Consider the following 10,012-nt stretch of genomic DNA (forward strand, 5'->3'; position numbering starts at 1 on the left):
AGTCTAATGATGTTCACTTTAAAACAACTTTGCTGTGTTGTGCCTACACCTCCAAAGTGTTTATGAGCGTGGACTTTCAGTATCAGCTGCTGTGGGGATTCATTTATGGCAATAAGTGTTGGCCTCTTTTGTGAACGCAGCATTGCCAGAAATTGGCATAGCCTCTAGTTTCTTGTTTGGAGAGGAGCCAAGGCCACAATGTGCTCATTCCCAGTAGGCATTTTAAATGGCGTTGCATAGCAACCAATAATCCATTTTGTATTCACACCTGGCAGTTCTTCAGTGATGGTCACTGGTCATTGTTACAGCAAATAGTTGTAAAAGTTTAGAGATGTATAGTCTGTAGAGGGACTTTTCTGAACATTTTCGAGGTAAATTCAGAAAGGACAGACTTTTCAATATGTATATTGAACCTACAATATTTTCCTGGCCACTGGGGGGCAGTAAAAATATGCTGTGTTCATATAATTTACATTATCACCATTTGAATTTATATGGCAAACTTTGTAAACAAATAGTTATTTATTTCAACTTCCTGCAGTTATGACGCAGTATAAGCATCATCACCCTGAGTGCTGGCATAGCTGAATCAGCAGGGTATTTTTTAATAATGATAATCTACTTTTCTTGGTAACTTCTTACTAATGTTATTATTATTATTACTATTATTATTATTATTTTTACTATTATTATTATTATCCATCACAAATGACAATCTAATCAGATCATAATAAAATTTTTCCTTCTTTATTGTATAAGAAGCATTTTAGAAAACTGCCATTTTTTTCTGTAGAGGTAAAAAGAAACCTGTGTTTTTGTGTCACATGTGTCCTCTTATCCGTTTACAGTGTTCCTTGATTGTTATGTTGAATTTACTGAGTGTTTCTCATCAGGATTTGTTCTTTTTGCCTACAGTCTGAAACTTTTAAGAACTTGCAGCAACAAAGTAAATACTGTGTTGCATTGCACCACTGATAGTAGAATGCTGCTAATGCAAAAGGGTTTTCTGGCCCTGTGCTCCAATTCTGCGTAATGGTTGCGATTCATTAATCTTAAATTATTAGCTAATACTCATTTAAGTCAGTTCAGCACTATTCCCCCTTCAGTTGTAAAAGGTCTCAGCAATAGCTACAGCAGAGTCACCCGAGTCCTGTGCAGGTCGTTTGTATGATCCAAACGGATCAGTGTTAATGATTTCATCGATACGCCCTGAGGCTCTGAAGCCACCGGAATAAAACAGAATTACTGCTTCAATATCACGTACTGTGCTGCTGCTCTGCTGCTCTGCTCTTTCCCCCAGTCAACAGTATAAAGTGGATCAGCTGCAGCATGGTGAGAATGTTCCTTTTCTCTATTCTGCAATGTAACAGGTATTTTATTCATCATTTAAATGCAGTTTGTTATTACAGGAATAATCTAAAATAAACACAGTGTGATATGTATTATAGTGTAATACTACTACTACTTCTACCACTACTACTACTAAAAATAATAATTATTATTATTACAACAAGAAGCCTGTTGGTCAGCGATCAGATGACAGCATGGGCCGGCCTCCATAGTCTCTACATTTCTGTCATTTCTGTTTCAATGTCACAAAAGTGCCCTCTTGTGGTGTGAATAAAAAATGCAATGTATGAATGTCCACTACAGAAAATAAGATTTGCAGATTGCATTCGTCTACTTTCACAAATCTTCATAGTCTCAATAGAAGCTAAGTGAAGGTTCAATCATGTCTTTATTGTCCATCTTTAAATCTGCTCTCCTCGGTGTAATCATTTCAGTGATTTGCTGTGACCCTCCTCCTCCTCCTCCTCCTCCTCCTCCTCAGTCATCTCCTGTCTCTATATCCAGTGTCCTGGTGGAACCCAGCTCAGTCCTCTCATTTCAACTCATCAGCTCCCATCAACCACCAGCGATGTAGACCCAGACCATGATGACATCAGAAAGGATCTAAGTGCCAAATGATTTTTACTCTTATTTATATCACATCACTTTCATTTTATTGTGCAAGGTCATTCATTTTTTCTCATTCTTCAAATGAAGTGTCTCCTGATTGAACTGCGGGTTCACATTTAAAACGGGAATATATAAACAGACTGTGTTGTCCTGTTCTTAACTTTGCTCTAGTTTTTTCCTTTTGTAAAGTCTAGAGAAGATATTTACGGTGGCCGAAAGACCTCAGGGCGGTGCAAATTAAGGAAACACGTGCAAATAGAAAAAAATGCATGCAAATTAAGGAAAACACTTCAATTTGACATCACATGTACTGCAAAAATTCACAACACAAGCAAATACCTAAAGCGAAAACAACAACGGAAAGGTTTCCAGGGGACACAAGAAAGTGAAACCTGGCTGTAGTTCAATGTTTTGGGAAGTTATTGAAGTCTGCTTCTCGTCAGTGGTAATGGAACTTCACAAAGTTTGCTTGTGTTGCGACTTTTTGCAGCACACGTGATCAAATCGATGAAGATTTTTCCGAGTTTGCTTGTGTGCATGTGTTTTTTTCTATTTGCATGTGTTTTCTGGACTTGCAGTTCACTGAGCTCTCTTGGCCACTGTAGATATTACTTTACAAAATGTGTATACTTTCGTATATTTTAAACTGTTTAGAAATCCAAAGGCTGACAAAACTGCTGTGACTAACAACAGTTAAACTGTGATTAAACAGTGTGTGTTCGTATGTATGCAGTCGATGTGCTGTATGTAGCACATCAGCAGCAACAGACGTGGTTGAGACACACATGCACATATGCAAACACAAACCCGTTCCTCCAAAGCCTCTTGGAGATTTGCATATAATTAGAGGTGGCGTAAAGACACTGGCTGTCAAGCAGAGTCTGGGCCTGCTAGATAAGCTCATGTGTGACCACCTTGCTGTCTCCCTGCTCAAACCCCAGAACCACAGGCATCAGTGAACTCCTGCTGGGGGGTGAGATGGAGAGTTTGAATGGAGCTGATTGGTGTTACACATGTATAGGTGAGCCATAGATGGTGTAATATATTTATATTTGATCATTTCTGAGTAATGTGGAAGACATTTTAAGACTCAGCTATGAATAAATATACTTATATATACAATATAAATTAAAATATACAAAAATATACTTTTGTGAGTACCTTTCATGATTTGGTGAATTTGACCACCATGTCTGTGTTAATTTGCCCCAAACAACCAATGATCTGACAACAGCTGTACAGATGCTAACTGTGGTTGGCTATAGGTGCTGTTCCTTGATATTATATGAAGATGGACGATATGACAGCTCCGCAAAAGTGAAGCCAAAGTGTCTCAATCAGCCCGCTGGTGGGTGGCTGGCTGCAGCATAAGTCATAAACCCTGCCTCCTCCATGTTAGTAGATGGAAAATAGACCAAATACATTTTTCACAGATACGGTTTTTTGTCATTTTTGGTGTCATTTATCAAACTGATGTATGTTCAAGTGTTCACTCTTCAGCTAAGTTTGGTTTTAAAAAGTTATTGGCTTTAGAAATGGGGGTGAAACGCAATGATTGACAGCTGAGTCCAGAGCGTGTCTTGGCAGGACCTCAATATCCCGGCTCAGCAGCACGATCCATCTGTACAGAGGTCAAAAGTATTGAATGGTGGCACCAGTATCCAGGATATTATAGCTTCTTTTTTGTACGACGGGAGAAAGTGGAGACGCATGGTCTATGGTGCTGCTGGGTGTGCCTGTGTGGAGTAATAGTTAAAAAGCCACAGGAAATAAGTGTTTTTGTCCAGTTTGAATTATGTTTAACTCACACGCTCAGCTCTGTTTCAGTTCATGCAACACGCACAGTGAATTTGACTGAAGTTCAAAATGCAACACATCACCCAATCTACTCACTAACCCCTACTTCACCAGTGACTTCTGTGTCGAGGACTATAAAGTGAGCTCATTCGCAAAGAAGCATTATGTCAGCGCTGGTGATTACGTCAGTGTTGCAGAATTATGACGTATAACAACATCGGCCGTTAGAAAATCACACAGAAAATGTTTATTTTACACTTTTAGGTAAAAAGCTCAATGAATGACCGTGTTTAAATATAGAAATAAACTAGTTTGCTGCAGTTTGTGCTGTGATGCACCGCTCTGCTAGTATTTACATTTCAGCAACAGGTCGGGCTGTTCCTGCTGTCCTCTCTCCTTTCGTTTCGCTGCTGCGAGCACAATGCATGATGGTATATTTTGCACAGTTAATGACCATAAAAAATTCACTAAACTATAAAACACTATATAGTAGACTATATAATAATTAGTGAGTGATTTCAGACACAGCCATATTGGTTTTCTGCCACTTAATGGTGGATGTTCATATAAGGAAGTTGAAAAATGAACAGGAAGTCTGTGTATTCAATGAGAACACATGATGTCCACAATCCATTTACATCTGCTCCCATCTTTGGTCTTTCGAGGCATCGTCTGTACGTTTACTTTAAGTTGGATTCGTATTTTCACTTACGTTAAGATATTTGTTGAGTTAAGTTTAATTTATCTACATTTTGGTCAGAAAATCAGGACTGAGAAAAAACCACGTGAGTGACAATTACAAAAAAGCTATTTCCATGCAATCGCTGTGTTAGACTTGCTTGATACTGTAATGATGTGTAATTATTATTATAATTAACATAATTTGCCATTTGTGTTTGTTTTAATTTTTATTTTCACAACTTCCCACATTATTAAACCTGTAAACAACATTAACATCTTCAGAGTCGTAATGAGAGAAAGAAAGATATTGAAACTCTGCTATTTTACCTTTGCTACAATAGAGCTGGATAGTAAACATTTTTTTAAGTCCCCTATGTGACACTTTTCAATTTGTCTACTTTTGTTGTGATACTGCTTAGGAAACACTAGGTGTTTCCAGATCTGTTGTGTCAACAACACTTCATTTATTATCAATGTGACGACTTACAGCAGTCTTTATGTCTTATGCACAGTAGCTAACTGATTAAATCTTATTTTTATCTGTGTTGTAAAATCCAGTCTGAGGACACGGACCTTGACCTGGCTACGGCATGGTAATTAGAAATATGGTTTGAAATGTTTTTTTAATTCATGCTTGTTAATAGAGACATACTGCAGCGTAGTTCACAACACTCGTGTGCCCATGTGTGCAAGAACGAAACAGTCAGCACAACCCTGTGGTTCTAAGCCTTTGCCAACCAGTGCAGTTATAGTCTACATAAATATTTTTCCAGGCTGATGGGGTCACCATGTCCTTTACATTTGTTCACAGAAATCTAATCTGTTCTTCTTTGAGTGCAAATAACAACTTGAGATGTCATGTTCAAGAGCCCAATTACATTTCCTGTGTGCCCACCATGACCTTTGACCTCGGACCACTCAGATCTAATCTGTTCATCCGTGAAGCAAAGTGTCGTTTGTGCCAAAATTGAAATGATTGTCTAATCTCTCAATTCTATACTTGGTACCTCTGTGAACAAGAGAATTAGACTTGTCCAACAGTTGAAACTGCCATTAGGTTTAAAAATGAAACTATTTTCAAATGTTGATTTAATGAGGGATTAGAAATAGAATGCATTCAACACTATTATCACCTTCAATTTAATTAGAAAAATATTATATAAAATCTATAAAACATCTGAAACAGCATGTCCACAGTTAAGGGTTCAATCATTTATCATTTAGGAACTGTCACTCTGAAGGCACCATTTACATTCCACTTATGCAAAGTGCATCCATGTCAGACGCGCAGGTCAAATCAGTTTCATAGTTTAAAAGTATTTTTAAATCCTGTTGTTAATATTTCCTGTGTCAGAACCACGATATGTCGACACCATCTTCCAATTTCTGAGGATATTGTTTCAATAATTTTATTCTCCTGAAGTAGGTTCAGTGAGTTTAGCATCAAGCTGAAAAGAAAATGGCTCCTACATAAACTCAATTTGTTTAAGGAGTTGACATTCAATGAGAAGGCATCGTTTTTCAGTTTGATTGAGTCAAATATAGTAATAGATTATTAATTTGTCTAATAACATATAAATACTAAATATGTATGCTTTTTTTTTTCTTTTGTGAAATTATAGTCATCAACTCTGTCAGGGTATAGTTGAACGAACATACCCAGTGAAGGTAAAAGTATTTAAAAAGAACTAAAAAGTTTTTACTTGTGATCTAACATCTGTTTCATTTCATTGATGATGTTTTGGTCCAAACTAGATTTTAAGTTTCCTACTCCATTAGCCCCATCGTGCCAGCTGCACAGTTTCTGGGCCTTTCTTAGAAAATGCTTTTTTTTTCCTTTTCCTCCATTGAGCTCAGCTCAGTGCTAGGGAATCATTTTGGAAATCTACAATCCAATGTTAACTATTGATTTCGTGGGCCCTTTACCAGTATCTGTTAAAGGCACTAAATATTGACTCCCAGTGGCCATGGCTGTACCATTAATAGATTATCAATCTCTTCAGGTTGATCAATACAGTCTTAAGTACTGAATGCTGTGAGGGTGAATGGGAGCTTCATGGTGATTGCTGGATCTGCAAATATCCCTCCAGAGCTTGGATCACTGATCCTCACAGACAGGTACAACAGTGACTAATTACACTATTCACTATTTAGATTGATTAGATTCAGTATTCACCTTTTCAACCTCATGAAGCTAAATACAAGTATAAGCATGTGAAGTTGAAAACCTAGCCAGTAGATTGTTTTCCTTCCAGTTACCGAGCGTATTGGTTCATATCAGCCATTTGCAAGATGTAATTTACAGATTTACCACTAGATGACAGTCTTTAATTTCATTCCTCTTATGCCTCATGGCTTTATCAGAGGATTTCTTCTTCTCATCATGCAGCTTATCAGCTGTTTCCAGTGGGATCTTCAGCTCTCCAGAATTGTAAATGTATTAAGACAAACTTCCATGTAATGCAGAGTATACACACATACAGTATATTTGTACTGTATTCTGCTGCAGGCCCATGCTAGTGAGAAGCCCACACAGGATCCCTCGCTCCTGCATGTGGACGATGAATCACAGATCAATACGCTGCCGTCTGAAGCAGCCGCGCTCATCCTCTTTGGCTGTAACTCCCCGTATAAAACCCATGCCAGATGGTTCCCCACACTGCTGCAGGCAAATGAGTGGAGCAGTGACCTCTGACACCAAAGCAGGTTTTTAGATTTTTATTCTGCTTTTTCCAGGAAACAAACAAGGCCAGAGGCTGAAAAGGGGAAAAAATCTTTCTCAACACATTGATCACGCTGTGTTTGAATTTTTTTCGAAGGTTTCACAGATTTCAACTTTGTCCTGAATTTTACAGTTTGATCAGAAACAGTCCAGCCATGTTGTAGGTTTTTCCCTCATCTTATTATGACTGAATAATGGCGGGTGTGTAGTATCTCTGAAGGGAGATTTTAATATTATCTTGACATTACTATATAATGTGCCTTGAGATAATGTATGTTGTGTGAGTTAGTGCTATAAAAATATATTTTTTTAATGTTGTGTCCCTAATATTTCCCATGACATTTTTTTGACTTCCCTCGTTTTTTGATCTGTGAGTTGTGGCGGTAAAACATGTTTTTAGAGCAGGGCAGCACATCACAGCACAAACTGAAGAAAGAGAATGAGCGGATGGTTCCGGACACAGTTTCTCTTTAGTTAACACCAGTTTGTCTTGACAACTTTGGATTCGGCATTTCACCTTTGTGTTGTCGTCTGTGACCTCTGATCCTCTCAGAACAGTTTTGATACAGTTGCTCTCCCCTGGATGGATTTTTTCGTCTTCTGTTTGTATTAGCAACCTTGACTTTGATCCTGATCCAGTCTGAGTCTGCATTCATAGTCCTTTATGCCTCTGACCAGTGTGACACTATAGTTCTGCTAACGGGACAATATTCTCTTTTGTTTGTACCATGAACTCCTGTGTCATGATGATGTAAGCCATTGCTGCCACAAAATGATCAAACCTTCCTAACTTGTCCTCTGATATTTGTGCAATTTTGATATGAATCAAGTTCACACATACTTTGATACATGCTGCAGTCTATCCAACTCTGACCATTGATATTTTCCTGCCCTCTCACCATTTATATGATATTAAACTAACTGCCAGCCAAAGAAAACAAAAGCACTGTGACCTTGAAGTTTTATAAACTCGTTTGAGTAGTGTGTTACACTGTTTAGCTTCCATCACACAGACCAAATTATTATTTTTTCATTCAGTGGTGATAGCGTTCGGTGGTAGAAACCAGTTTACTGGACTTGATTTGACTTGGCTGCAGCTCCTAAACACTCCTGTTACCCACCAAACTGGCCCATACATTGAGGAATAGCACTTACAAAGATACAAAACACAACAAAATGTAATCTGGTTCTTTCCAGACTAATTTATCGGTCACCTTAACAGACTTGACCAATGCAAAGATGTTAGAATTGATGTATCTTAAGGTCAATCAAAATTGTATCTATAATGCACACTATATAAACTGGACCAATTGCATTTCTGCCTGTAAAATGTATAATCTCTCAAGTCCTGGAGAACAGATGAACACTTAGGGATGGAAGTGTTTTCACGAGTGATTTAATGATATAACTCCTGCAGATGAATGCATGCACCTTTGTATCTCCTCTGTAGCCCCTTTAGCATTGCTGTCTGTAAACTATATGAAAGTAGAAATCTCTGTCAGGGTCCTGCCAGAGACAGAGCGGTGACCTCCTGAAGCGACGCCAGCGCAAACCAGCTCTGCTGCAAAGTCACATCACTGCCTCTTTCTCTGGCAAAGAGAATCAGCATAAGAACCTGTCTGAGCGTTTTGTCAGTATTGCTGCATCTTTTTCCAGTTTGCACGTTTTTCATTCAGATGCAGTTTGATTGGAGTTCGGCTGCACATTTTCGGCTTGTAACAGCAAAAGAAGATGTGTGTCAGCCAGCATCAGGGCCTATCTGTGCAGGACACAGGCTGCTGCATCAGCATTTTGCTCATAGAGACAGAGAAGAAAAACATTCTATTCTCAGGTTATGAGGCTCATGAGAGGCCACAGGGGGCGACGGCTACATATTGTTCTCTCTCCTCACTGTTCTGCCTGTTATTCCTTTCCTCTTTTTTAATTGTGTTTGGTTTTCTCTATTTCTTCCTGCCATTTTTGTGCTTATCGTCTTCCTCCTCTCCCGCTTTTTCTTTTTAATCCCTCGCTTTGCGTTTTCTTTATCGCTCAGTTTCTCCTGCCATGAAATCAGAAGCTTCTCGCCCATTTTTTTCTTTTTCTAATTCAACTCAAGACGACGGCAGCGTCAGCATCCTTCACATCAGCATATCAGATACAGCCCTCACCCACAGCCAGCACAAGTAGCCAGAACAGAGGAGAAAAGCAGACGCTGTACGGCTTCCACCTCAACACACTGTGGCTTGTAATCTTTCTCAGAGTTCACCTTGATGTAAATGTGCAGCTAATCAATACACAACATTACAGCAGTAACAATAGGCCTGGCAAATTGCCCCTGTAAAGGCACACTTGGGAATTGGGTTCATTTATTTAAGAGCTCCTTTGTTGCCAGTTGTGCTGCTTTAGTGTCCAAAAAGTTTTCTCTCCTTTTTTTTCTCCATCTTTTCCCTGTTTTTCTTTTTTGCCCCTCAGTCCCACCCCCTCTCATATCCGCCAGCACTTCTTGCGATTGATTTGCTGGGGCAGGCAAACGCTGCTCACCCTGCTGGTTCTACTCAGGTCCTTTTGTAAAATTCTACCACGGGTAATTATTTTGTTTCTGAGGCTGCAGCGTCGACACACACATGCACATTATTGATTACGCTGTGTGATTTTCCTTACTATGTTTATTAACTAAGGAGAATAATACAGCTGGTCAGTTTATCAATATGATGTGAAGCCATACATTTAAAGATGAATGTTGTTAGAAGGTTGATCGATCAACTAAGTGTGTGTGTGTTTGTACAGCTCCAAAGCCAGGGCATAGATAGCTTCTCTGGTGTTAAAGACCTCTTAGGGTCAGTATCTTGCCCAAGGACACTAGGATTTGCAGAG

The sequence above is a fragment of the Paralichthys olivaceus genome, chromosome 19 (genome assembly GCF_024713975.1).
Source record: "Paralichthys olivaceus isolate ysfri-2021 chromosome 19, ASM2471397v2, whole genome shotgun sequence".
In the NCBI taxonomy this organism is placed as follows: Eukaryota; Metazoa; Chordata; class Actinopteri; order Pleuronectiformes; family Paralichthyidae; genus Paralichthys; species Paralichthys olivaceus.